Source organism: Prionailurus viverrinus, chromosome C1 (genome assembly GCF_022837055.1).
Source record: "Prionailurus viverrinus isolate Anna chromosome C1, UM_Priviv_1.0, whole genome shotgun sequence".
In the NCBI taxonomy this organism is placed as follows: Eukaryota; Metazoa; Chordata; class Mammalia; order Carnivora; family Felidae; genus Prionailurus; species Prionailurus viverrinus.
In genome coordinates this window covers 77,055,118-77,068,602 of record NC_062568.1, presented here as the reverse complement: position 1 = coordinate 77,068,602, position 13,485 = coordinate 77,055,118, and the positions used below count along the sequence as shown (strand labels likewise).

General features: G+C 41.8%; 1 protein-coding gene across 10 annotated transcripts in view; it reads left to right on the top strand.

Annotated features, from left to right (window-relative positions):
* LYPD6B (LY6/PLAUR domain containing 6B) overlaps positions 1–13,485 on the top strand; it is a 175,947-nt gene that overhangs the window by 137,068 nt on the left and 25,394 nt on the right. For 7 of the 10 annotated variants that reach the window (XM_047871520.1, XM_047871510.1, XM_047871512.1 and 4 more), the window contains one exon: positions 11,877–11,946. The exons of 2 other annotated variants lie outside the window; for them this stretch is intronic. The gene's annotated coding sequence lies outside the window, so the exon portion shown is untranslated. Of the gene's footprint in view, positions 1–10,472; positions 10,543–11,876; positions 11,947–13,485 lie in introns of all 10 variants that reach the window. One more of the 10 variants, XM_047871517.1, reaches the window with a different exon arrangement.

Below are 13,485 nucleotides of genomic sequence, written 5' to 3'. Positions count from 1 at the left end.
CCGTGCTGTGTAGACAGAATAAATCTGGGACACCACAATGTGGTTTTCCTCCCATGCCTTTCTGACCACTCCCCATTTGGTGGGAAAGAGCTTTTGTTTTTCTACTGTTGGGCCTCTCTTTCCATCAGATATGTAGCCAGCTGGCTGAGATCACAACTTACAAAGCTGGCTGGGATCCTGTTGTTGGTGTCCTGGCAGGAAAGTGATGTTTGTTGTAATCGGGCACCTTTGTTGTTCTTTCATCTGGCCATTTCCTCCTGTCTCTTACTCTTCTTCACTTCATTTTTTGGGGAGTCAGTAGCATTGCTTTTTATATAGGAAATGGATGTAAATGACCAATGGCAGTGAAATCGCTCATGCCTTGCTTTTTGGCTTAGAGGGTGGACATTTTGGGAGTCAGTAGCAAGAAGCTTTGCCGTGGGGTCCACAAGGGGTTGGGATAGATGGCTAATGCTCTGAACCAATCTCTCGCCTGTTGGGCACTTTATTGCGCTTTCCCTGTCATGAGAGACTTCAGTAGGTGGTACACAGAGCCTGTTTACAGGACCGATTGTGGTTCAGCTAAATCTGCTGCCCCAGCAGCAAGAAAGCTCAAAGAGTGTCAACTTCTTACACTACCTGGCTCTGTCTCCTTCCTCCAAGAATTTCTCTGCTGCCGCAATCAAAAGTGGAAAAACAAAAATTGGAAGGGAACTAACATTTATTGAGTACTTAACTATAGTTAATTCACTTAATTTTCACTGTCCCTTATTTCCTTCTCACTACTGTCCTGAAATTTAAAGTGCACTGTCATGATTTACAGATGAGGAAGTGGAGACTCTGCGGACTTAAGCAGCTTCTTGAGGTTAATCGTTTCCTACCAGTGGTGATGAGAACCTAAGCTCAGGATCGGAACGAGGGTTCCCCGACTCCAGTTAAATGCAGAACATACCACACCTTGAGAATGACTTGTGTTCCACTGGGGGCTAGAGACTTAAATACTCCAGCTGAGAAGCAATTAGGCTTCCAGCATAGCCTTTTATGCAGAATGCAGCATATAGGCAGCCGTTCCTTGTTCTTCCCTTTGTTGCCATGTAGTAATGTCAGAGCTTTATTGAAATTGTAAAATGGTAGAAGGCATCTTGTCACCGCTGGGATCTAGGGATCAGCGCAAAATTAATTCACAGTTTCTGATCATCTCGCCTTCTCCTGCCCTTCCCAGATGAGACTACACCGTGCTCCCTATGTGTCATGTCCTTTAGCCCATGACAAATAACATAATTGATGAAGTTATGCAGAAGCTATACCCTGTTCACAGAGCAGTCTGTCAGACTTAGACTCTGCATCCCCAGCAATTTGACAAACACTGGCAGCTAACTCACCTTGCTTTTGAAATTTTGTTTTCCTTTAAACTTGAGAAATGCCTTTAATACTTTCCTCCCGATACTGATACATGGGAGACCTGATCTTCTAAGCCGAACGACTGTTTTATGAGGTCCTGGAAGCCTGTTGGTGGTGTACGTTCTTCTTTCTCAACAAAAGGTGTGTCCCTACACTTCCTCCAGCCAGTAGGTCTGGTCAATAAATCCATCAAAGGCCAGGCCAGTCTGGACAAAGCAGGCTTCACACCTTCCCCAGTGGGATGAAAGGCAGCGCTTTAGAGCTCAGTGGGATGGAAATTACTTTTCTTCTCCAGCTCTAGAATAAAAGTGTACATATATCCGTTTTCATTCTTGTCTGGCTCTCCAGTGGGCAGGAGGTTACTTACTGTTTCTTCATTAGCCAGTTGGTAAATACCCAAGGTTGGAGGTCAGGAAAGAGCGTTCTGGCTGTGCCCACTGAAGTCAGATTCCTCCACTAGTGGCAGGCAAAAGAGAGAAGTACGTGCTGGGGGGTCTGCTTCCCTTTCCCACAGTTACGCTTAAGTGCCATCGTTCAGGAATAATTGAATGGGAGGTTTGTGCCTCCAGTTACCAGGCCGGGGATCAGAGAGCCTTACTTTATCCTGACACAATTACAGCTCTGCGACAGGGATTAGAAAGCTCTGCAATTATGCAGATGAGTTACAAAGGCCCCAGGAGAGATTTCACCAAGTCCACCATCTGAATGACTGTCGGTGAGCTGATGGTGCCGATGACCACATTGTGTTGTGAGGTCTACAGCTTTTGTGTAGAATTGCTCATGAAGCATAGAGAGCTATGTCCCATATTTTAAGGAGATTTTCTATTTCTGACAAGGGTGATTAAAAAAAAAACAGGCTTTATTGCTCAGATCAGCACATAGGCCACAGACATGATTCTCTTTCCTGGATTTCCAACCGGGTGTGTTTCTGTTTGCCACGTCGGTGAGTCCTGGAAAGGTGAGTTGGATTTGTTTTTTTGTTGTTGTTTTTTTTTTAAGTGGGCGTTCTGAATATGGAAGAGTTAGTTCACAGAGAGCTGTTAATTCATAACTCTCACAGCCTCTTTCACCACTAATGTCATTGGAAGCGAAGTCATAGTCCCCTTGGGATCCACCCTGAAATGGCCCCGCGAGGGAAAAGGCTCATCTGGCAATGGCCGGTTTGTATGCCATCTGTGTGCGCTTGGGTTTTCCTCAGTTTACAGTCCGTAGCATGGTTCCTTTAGGGGTTCTTTTAGTTAGCTGAGGTAATTCACAAAGCTGGCAAGAAATAGTTGAACCTAAATTAAAACGGAGACAGCTGTATCTTCAGGAGACCTTTTCTACCAAATTCTATCACCTTTATTTATTTTTCCTGACAAGGAGAACAGGAGAGGACACACCAGAATTGTAGTCCGTCCCTTTGTACCTGGCAAGAAGGTGGATTCTGGTCTGCCTAACTTTTCTCTGGGAAGATTTAATCAGCATTTGCTGTCAAAGAAGACAAATGTTCTAGCTTTGGTGAAGACACTTTGTCTGTCTTGATAAACACTGTTAAGGTGACGTTATGCCCTGTGTGAGAAAGTGAGGGGAATACTTTTTTATGATTAGAATACAAAAAGACAGATTTACTAGGGGCTCTGCCGGGCCTTCTCCCTCTAAACTTCCTGATTCAGCGGGCAGCGCGGTCTCCGGTACGGCGTTATGTGCTGTTGTACAAGTGAAACCAGCGGGTTTAATGATTCTCTGCTTCTGGGTCATAATTCTTTGGAAACAGTGAAAATTCCAAACCTGCAGCACTTCTTTATCTTCTCTTTCTCAAGGTGGCTTTTTTTTTTGGGTGGTGCTGGTGGGTTGGTTGGTTTTTGTTGTAGTATGGGGGTGGGGGGGGTCGACCTTAGATGGTCTTCAAAAGGGGACTAAAGTGAGGGAAAAGGAGAAGTAAGCAAATACTGAAAAATGAATGAGTTGGAGAAGAGTGTTAAGCAGACCCTTTTCTGACTAGAAGCACCTTATGTTTCATTTGTTGGTGGGAGGCTTCCCACTGAAACCAGCTTCTGCTGCTTGGGCCCAGCCTGGCCATGTGTTTCCCCATGGCGGCCCTTGGCTGCCTGGGCTGGCCCGCTTGGGGCATTGGGGACCGGCTCTGCTGCAGGCATATGAACGGGCCTGGAGGGAAGCCTGGGTGCCAAAGGCTGTGAAATGATTTTGTTTTTTGAGTTCTCAGTGGCCCCAATTCTTCTCCCTCACCCCCAACTTTACTGAGGTAAAATCGGCAAATGTAGTTGTCTATAAAATTGACAAAATTGTGTGAAGCTATACAACGTGAGGATCTGATACATACATGTATGCATTGTGAAACGATTACCACAATTCAGTCCGTTAACACCTCCATCTTGACCTCACAGGGTTGCACCTCCCCCCCCCCTTTTTTTTTTTTTTTGGCAAAAACGCTTAAAATTTACTCTTAGCAAATTTTAAATATGCAATACAGCATTATCAACTATGGTCATCATGCTCCACGTCACAGTGCCACGACTTATTTCTCTTAGAACTGGAAGTTAGTGCCCCATTTCCTCTATGCCCCAGCCCCTGGCAACCACCATTCTACTCTATTATTTTGACTTTTTTCAATTCTACCTATAAGTGATGGCATACAGGATTTGTCTCTCTGTTTCTGGCTTATTTTGCTTAGTATAATACACCTCCACTTTCATTCATGTTGTCACAAATATCAGGGGTTCCTTTTTTATGGGTGAATAATATTCCATATGTATATGCCAAGGAAATGAATACCATACTTTCTTTAATTCATTCATCCATTGATGGGCACTTTGGGTGTTTCCAGATCTTGGCTGTGGTGAAGAATGCTGCAGTAAACATGGGAGTACAGATATCTCTTTGAGATAATGATTTCATTTCTTTTGAATATATTCCTAGAAGTAGGATTGCTGGATCATATGGGAGTTCCATTTAATTTTTTGAGGAACCTTCATACTGTTTTCCATAGTGGCTGGGCCAATTTATATTCCCACCAACAGTGGACAAGGTTCTCCTTTCTCCACATCCTCACCAATACTTGTGTCTTGTCTTTTTTGATGACAGCCATTCTGACAGGTGTGAGGTGATATGTCATTACAGTTTGACTTGTATTTCCCTAATGATCCAATTTTTTAATTGTATTATTTGGTGTTTCGCTATTGAGTTGTACGAGTTCTGTATTTTGGGTATTAATCCCTTAGCAGACATTGCTTTCTAAGTGTTTTTTCCCATGCTGCAGGTTGGGAGGTTGCCTTTTCATTTTGTTGACTGAAGTTTCTTTGCTATACAAAAATGCTCCTCAGGTGGTCTTCCTTGCCCTGTGACCTTGAACAAAGCCCTTCAAGGGCCTATCTCTGCTTCTTCCTCTGTTTGGGATGAGATTAGACTAGATCCGTGGCTTTTCAGACGTTTTAATCTATGGAACCTTTCACGCATATGAAATGTTGTAATCTAGCCTAATAAAAGCAGTTTTACAAAATCTGACCTATTCTCATTTAAGTGTAGGTGAGGGACCCAGAGTTCCCCCTACCCCACTCAAATCCCCTTAATCTGTCAGAACTCCAGCAGTCCTGTGGGGCCACCTCCATTCCAATTTGATAACAGGCTGACAAAATGCAGAAAGTCGAATTAATGCAAAGCCTAAAAAAGCGGGTGATTTTACCTTTGTCAAACCTGAAGACAGTGTATTTTACAACTTTTAAGTCAACCAACCTAAAATGGCTTAATCCATCATAAACTTGAAAGCACCAATCATTCTTCTCTTTTATATACCCTGTTGCTTGTAACCAGAGTATTTTTAGCTTTGCTGTTGTTCAGTGATGTGCAAATGAACGTGGGTGATGAATTCTGTGAAGTATACCCATGTCAACGTTTCACGATGCTAGCCCTTCCCCCACCCCCGCCTGGATTCCAGAAACCCAGACTCTTTGCCGCACCCCCCCCCCACTCTAACCCTGTACTATACAAAAAGTATATCAACTTTCTCAACCTCTGCATTGATCATGTCAGTCTCCCCCCCAAAATAACCGCATTGTTTGAAAGACCAAAACTCACCTCCTGATACCAACTTTCTGAAAGATCCATGATTATTTAATTTCCTCTCAAACCCTATTCCCCACTTCGTTTTAATATACATTCTATTTTGGTAAGTCATTATTTCCCCCAGTCTCTGCCTCCAAACCTGTGGTCATGCTCTTTGCCCATCTCTGTCTGTCTTGTTTTCCCCATAAAGACCCTTCATCCTTTCTGTTGCCTATAGCTCATCCTTCTGGTCCTTCCATGCTCCGTCTTCTCCCTCCCATGGTACTCAGCAAGGTGGCAGCATGGTGTGGCAGCAAAACCACACAACAGGGAGACCACACTAGAACTACAATCCTGGAATTCTCCCACTTATTCGCAAGATGTCCTTGGCCAACCCCCTTGACCTCTTTGGGTCTCAGTTACCTCATCTGTAAAATGGGGTTAATATCTCCTTTGCCTACCTCACCATGCAGTTGTAACAATCAAAAAAAAAATTATAGGTGAATGCACTTTATCTAATTAGGGACTCTTCATTTTTCATTTTTGTTCTTAAATAATAGTAGGGTATTATTATTCCTTACTGTCTCCTCCTATAGCACCTGACCCTGTACTCACTGCAGTCATTTCATGTGTGATATCTAGTCTGGCCAGTTCTTTAGGTCAAAGATTTTTCTTAAATTTAAAATTTAATTCCAGTGCAACTTTACAGTGGTTATCACAGTGCTGATCACATATTAGGTAGTTTGTGTGGATTTGTTAAATGGAAAATATTGGAGGTCAAAATTCCAAGAGCCAATCATTTTTGGGTGCTGGCAGAAGAGGTCACTTAATTATCAGAGCATACTTGAAATTCTGGCATCCTCCCAAAACAAGACTGAAATTCTAAGGATTTAAAATGGGTGTGGAAGATCTTAGAAGCAAGGTAAATAAGTTATCTGGGTGAGATACTCTTTTGAAGATTAACTGAAGGTAGAACTCTGTTCTGGGACCAGTCATAATGAGGCTGGCAGTCAGTCCTTGGTCAGCATAGCCTTTTAAAAACTTGGCATGCTTGGGACGCCTGGGTGGCTCAGTCAGTTGAGCATCCGACTTCGGCTCAGGTCATGATCTCATGGTTTGTGGGTTTGAGCCCCGCGTCGGACTCTGTTCTGACAGTTCGGAGCCTGGAGCCTGCTTCGGATTCTGTGTCTCCCCCTCTCTCTGCCCCTCCCCTGCTCATGCTCTGTCTGTCTCTGTCTCAAAAATAAAACGTTAAAAAAAAAAAACACCAAAAACTCTGCATGCTCACAACGAATAAGGAGAAAGTTCCAGTGAGTGAGGATGCCACCTGGGCTGTCAGAACTGCACCAGGATTCACTGAGGAGGCTGTGTCTCTGAAATAGAAGAGTGAGTGCTGTTAGTGTCTTAGTAAGTGGAGGGCGAATACTTCTTCATGGAAGTGAAAATTACTTCACTTTGAATCATCAGGGAAGATACCATTTTTTTTTAAATAATTGGAATAACTTCAGGAAGATAAGGTGAACATGCTGGTATAAACTCTCAGGGGGCAGGAGAATGCGGGATACCTTTCACTACACTGGAGATTTAATTTGAAGTGGGTAAGCTGGTGATCAGTAAAACTTGATTTCCCTGCCTCCAAACTTGACTTAGTGTGTACCTGATGCTTCTGGAAGAAATGAACTTGTTGGCTGGTGAAATTTCTTTTTGTTTCTTTTTTGAATGTTTATTCATTTTTGAGAGAGAGCAAGAGACAGAGCGTGAGTGCAGGAGGGGCAGAGAGAGAGGGGGAGACACAGAATCAGAAGCAGGCTCCAGGCTCTGAGCTGTCAGCACACAGCCCGGCGTGGGGCTCGAACCCATGAACCATGAGATCATGACCTGAGCTGAAGTTGGGTTCTTAACTGACTGAAAAACCCAGGTGCCCCTGGCAGGTGAAATTTCTGAGCCAAGAATTGGGGGCATGGGAGCTATTAAGTGTTGGAAATCCTCAAAGTACCAGGCTATCCAATCCCTAGTTTAGGATATGGAAACAGAGCATCAACATAATAGTCTGCAAACCTAAGTGCACCCTTTCATTTATTCTGGGGATATCTGTGGAAAGTCTCACCCAGGCTGCTTTTTTTTTTTTTTTTTTTTAAGAGGAAACATTTTTCCTGAGGCATTTCCTCTACTTGGCCAAACTAAATGTGTTAGATCTGTTCTTTTCAGATTTGCTTATTTCTGGCATCCTCCCTGCGTGGTTTCAGCATAAATAATATGCCTCCCTACCTACTACAAGCTATAGGAATCACTAGCATTTTAGAAAAGTGATGGTGGTAGAGTTAGTAACACTCTATAATCCATTGTTTCCATAGCAACTGGTGCATGTTTGCTGTTTGTACACGGACTGCCTTCACAACTCTCTTCAAACCACTTTAGAGCATGGACCATGTCTTAAATTTTTATTTCTGGTTCCTCATATGGTGCACAGTAGATGTTCAAGAATGCTTATTAAATGCATAAAAAAATGAAATAAAAATGACTAAAATGAATTTTAAATGTGTATATATTTTTGTCTGCAGATATGTGTATATATATGTATGAATTTTCCATTTTAAAAGTTTATTTGATGACTACTTTCTCAGCTAAGAAAAACCTCCAAAATAAATGTGGATTGATTAAGTCAAAACATAACACTTCTAATCCAATACTCAACATAATTACCCACATGAAAGGAAGCCAGATAAGTGAGGAATACATTATGTGACCATGCTGCAGCTGCAGAACATTGCCACATTTTCTTAGATTTGTCCTGCAGGGCCCAGTGAACCCAGGCCTAAAGGAATTCTTATGACAGCTCTCCCACCTGTCCTTCATGAGCTACCATTGCCAAAAGCTATAGAAAGTTAAGCAAAAAGCCTAAGCAGGGGTAGCAATATTTAAATATACAACCACCTAGTAGCCCTCATTTAGCTATTAGATTCCTGTGGTTCTGGAATTTTCCTTGAAGGATTTCACAGCCAAATCAAGCTCATTGGAATATTGATTATTCTTGCCACTGCTTTCTCCTCATGGAAGCTCCTGTCAGTTTGATACTTCTGTATATCAACCTCTATCTCTTATATAGACTTGAACCTTTAACTGTTTGGGGTTAATGGTCAGAAATCAGATGTTGCTGTAAAGTATGTCCTGAGTACTGGCCATGTCTTCTCTACATTCTAAGTGTAGTATATAACGTGCATATCCCCTGTGCAAGTTTTTTTTCCCCCTTGTTAAATCCATTGTCTCATAAAATGCTCCTTAAAATGTGCCTTTCACATCTCCTTTCTTCATTTCACAATAGTCAGCAAACATTTGGAGCCCTGCTCTGTGCCAAGCCCATTGCTGGAGATGAAAGACTAGACTAGGCCTGCCTTCAGGGAGCTTGAATTTGGTAAGAGAGAGAGATAGGACCCCCTCCCTTTGTGCCCACGTTCTTCTCCCCATTGAAGAATCTGACCACCTGGTCCAAATGGCTGCATGGGCTTGTGTGGCATTCAGGGATTAGCCAAGTGTTTTTCGGTAGACCAATTAAACGAAATCACTGAGAAGAATAATTAGGGTCCAAAGCCCCAAACTTAATCTCATATTAACCTGGAAAAATAGCAGCAGTGATTGCCATCTGCTGACATGCCACCCACAGACAGACAGTGAATGTTCTAGGCCGGCCAGGCCTCCCATGAGCAGGACCAGGAAAGTACCCCTGATTAGAGCAATTAGAGCAGCTCCCTGGGCCGGTTCTTAATTTGCTTAATCACACTTCACTGGACTATGCCTTGGGCTTAGGGAGTTTTAGGGGAAGAAAAAATGCAAGGTTTGGGGAAAGAGAAAGGAAACAATTTGAGAGAGAGAATTCGAATTCTCCTCTCTAGTCAGTTTAGGGTTGGCAGAAAAGGAGAATGACATCAATGACAAGGTGTAAATACGAGGAAGCTGATTTGGAAAATGGGTCCTTTGAGTCTTGTTTGGGTGAGAATCATTGAGATCACAAAAGGAAGCAGCTGGTAAGTTCTGGAAACCTTTTTGTGTTAGCCCAGAATCTGAATAATGCACTAAGTGGAGTGTAGTGCATATATTTAAATATTTATGTATAATTGGCTGTTATTTCTTAGCCTGCTCTGCCATGGTCCCATGACTTGATACCCTTGCTTTTAAATGATCGTTTTCTAGATGCTAGAAAGGCATTGTACAGAAAAAGAGAAGAATCCTAGCATACCAAACAGGGAAAATGCAGAAGGAGACCAATTTCAAACCAGAAATCCATCATAGCAAGCTGTCTTTGAGAAGTTTTGAAAGTACTCTAGGGTGGGGACCGAAATGGAGGCGTTTGGAATTGGAGCCCAATTTAAATTCTATCCATGACTTACTTTGTAGTCTTGAGCAAGTTACTTATCCTCTCTTTAAACTTTAAATTCATTGTCAAGTGGGGAGGACAACAGTGCCCACCTTACAGGGATGTTGTAAGAACTAAATGAACTAATGGTGTTAGGTACCTGACACCCATAGCCTTCAACAGATGTCAGCTTGGAAAAGGAAGTCATCCTGTGGGGGGACACATGGAGAAAACCAGCCAGTCGCTGGAAAATCGGCTCTCTGAGAAGAAGGAACTTTATTTTAAGCACTGATGCAATGGCTGTGAACCAAGGTGCTCCATAAATATTGATTGAATAACTAAATAAATGTAGTAAGTCCATTTAGAGTGTTTAAGTTAGGTTATTGATGAAATTAATGTGCATTTTAAATGACTATAAGGAAATAATGGGTGAAAATTTCAAGTGTGGCAAAGGTGTATTTTTGAAACTTTTAGCCAGGAAAATGTTCCTTCTCCCTTTGCCCATCAGGGACACAGAGTTTGATTCCACTTTTTTCCCTAAGACCAAATGATTTGGGGAGCGTTTTTGTAACATTCTAGATGGTCTCTTCCTAGGTGCGGATTCCCCGTTCTTTTGCTGTCCTGTTTGGATTGTGTAGGAGTGAGAGAAGCACACGTTTAAACTACTGATGATAAATACTCTTCTTCCATTTGCTTCCAGAGTGTGACAATTTAGTATCCCCTTGTGATGGAGGGCAGAGGCTCAGAGGTGCAATACCTCTCTCTCATATGTAAGTAGGCCCCACTTGGGGGGTCTCTTCTGAACCAACCATCCATGGGCTACTTGGTTCTGCCCTTATCTGTGGGCAGTGTCTTCCTCTGGTCCCTGGGGTTTCAAGCTTTTGCACAAAGGGAGGGGAAAGGGATTGGCATTCTCTACCTAACCCTAGCCTGAAGTCATTTCTTACACCAGACATGATGAACGAATACTGCCTTTGGAGGAAGGTGTACAAATTTGCCAAAGAAAGGAATGCAGTTCTGGGACCTCCTAGCTACAGGATTATGTAAATCATTCAACACCAGTAAAGCTTAAGTTATGAAAGTAATTTCCATTTGTAGTGCAGCTAATTAGTCTAAGGAAATGGTGGCAGGGGATGTGTTCTGTAACTTCTCAGGAGGTAGCCCTGGCTCTAAAGAGAGAGTTTCAAACTCACCTCTAAGATGTTACATGTGGATAGCTAATATTTGAGTTCGTAAGTTCATACTATCTTCCAGACATTATTCTAAGTGTTTGAGACATATTAAGTCACTCACTTGAGGTCATTATTGTTTATCTCCTTTTTACAATGAGGAAACTGAGGCACAAGGAGGTTAAGTGATTTGTCCAATGCTTGCACTAACTTTTAATGCTTAATTACGTGTAAGGGAACGGAAATCCTGAGAAATAGACCAGGTATAGAAAAATATTTAGCTTGTCACTCAGCCAAAGAGCAGGAATCTGCCCCTTGCTTTAGGTGCACAAGGAACCATTGCTTCCTTTCCTATGGAAGCGAGTCATAGCCCCCTCTTACCATGAAGACTTGATGCTAGGGACTAAGAGAAAGGGTTCCCAGGCTGCTGCCTCTTTTCTACTTGAAAGCCTGAAATCTGGAATCTCAGAATCTCTAACGGAGTCATGGGGATGAGCTATTTCTAATATTTCAAGGAACCTAACAGAAATTGTTCACTTACGGGCAGCCAAATAACCTAGGCTAATAAGTATATAAAAACATTTTGTTTTGCGTTTGTCAAAATTATATATCATGTTAATAATTTAGTTATCTTGTGTGGGTCAGATATTTTCATGGCAATTGTATGTTTTTAATCTTAAAGATGGGTAACTATCCTCTACATATGGTTTAGCTAAATCATTCTAAACATGGAATCTAGGGTCTGGAGTAGGGGCAAAATAGAAATGGACTTTGGAGATGGAAACATTAGCCCCTATTGGCCTATTGTTCAGAAGATGTGTTGCTTATACTCAACAACCACAACATACTCAAATGGATAGCATGTTTCTCTTCTGCAGGAAGGCAGTGCTTTCTACATGTTTATCTATCTTACCTACTTTTTTCTGTTCTTACAGATCACTGTGACCGTGTTCTTACTAAGGTCTCGGGGAGACTTTACTGATGAAATCTGTAAAATGTAATCAGGTTGGTGAATTCTCTGATGTCCACATCCCTACCATCACATCATACACTTCAAAACCAAATAAAAAATGCTATTTTGTGTCATCTCATCTTTGGCTTTTCCAAGCCCCTGGTCCAGTAGAACTATTGAGCTTTAACTAGATGGTAGGTACTCAATCATAAACTATAGAGCCAAAAGAATTCTTTGTTTGAATTTAAATTTTGAGTCTTTTATGATTTATGTGGGTAAAAAATCAAACCAAAAAATGGGGTATACTCTGAGAAGTCTTCTTCCTACTTTTGTCCCCTCTTACTATTTTTTTAATGTTTGTTTATTTTAGACAGCTCACGTGGGGGAGGGACAGAGAGGGAGACAGAGGATCTGAAGCAGGCTCTGCACTTGCAGAGCCCGATGTGGGGCTCAAACCCATGAACCGTGAGCTCATGACCCAAGCCGAAGGTGGGCACTTAACTGACTCAACCACCCAGGCACCCCTTATACTATTTTTTACCCTGTTCCTTCACCTACAGTTCATCGCTCCTATTAGTTTCCTGTATATTGTTACTGAGTATATTTATGCATATATAAGTAAATGCATATGGTAATTCTTTAAGTTTATTTATCTATTTTTGAGAGAGAGAGAGTGCACGCGCAAGGGCGAGCACATGAGCAGGGGAGGGGCAGAGAGAAAGGGAGACAGAGAATCCCAAGCAGGATCCATGCTGTCAGCACAGAGGCCGACGTGGGGCTCAACCTCATAAACCCATGAGATCATGACCTGGATCAAGAGTCTGATGCTTAACGAACTGAGCCACCCAGGTGCCCCCATATAGTAATTTTTATTGTTTTCTCACCAACACACAAAAATAACGTGATATTCATATCTCTAAATCTTTCTCCATTCAGATATATATGTATATATAATCTGTATCCTAGAGCTTTTTCACAGCATCATACAGGGAACATCTTCGCTGTGTTCTATTCCATTGTGTATGTAGAGTTTTAAACATGCACACACACACACACACACACACACACACATTTTGATGGACACAGATTGTTTCCAATCCTTTGCTATTATAGTGCTGCTATGACTCTGATGACAGTGTATCATTGTGCATGTGTACCAGCCATCTTTTGAAGAAATTCCAAGAAGTGAGATTTTGGGTAAAGGGTAAATACATTTAAAAGTTTAATAATGTTACCAAATTGCTCCTAAGGGGTTATCTTTCCACAATCAATGTATGCAAATAACTGGTTTCCCATGGTCTCCTTAAAACACAGAATTAGAATACATTTTTATATGAGACTAGTCAAAATCTGAAAGTTTAAAGTATACTTTTGGTTCTCATTTCTCCTATTTGAAAAGATGCTTAACTTTTCTCCTGGTGTTTAAAGACCATTTTGTTTATTTTTCTATGAAAAGGCTGTTAATGTTCTTTGCTTATTTTTCTGTTAGGTTACTGATAATTTTCTTATTGATTTCTAGTAGCTCTTTCCATATTAGCGAGATTATCCATTGTTTTGTCTGTGACATAAGTTGAAAAAAATTTTTTTTCCAG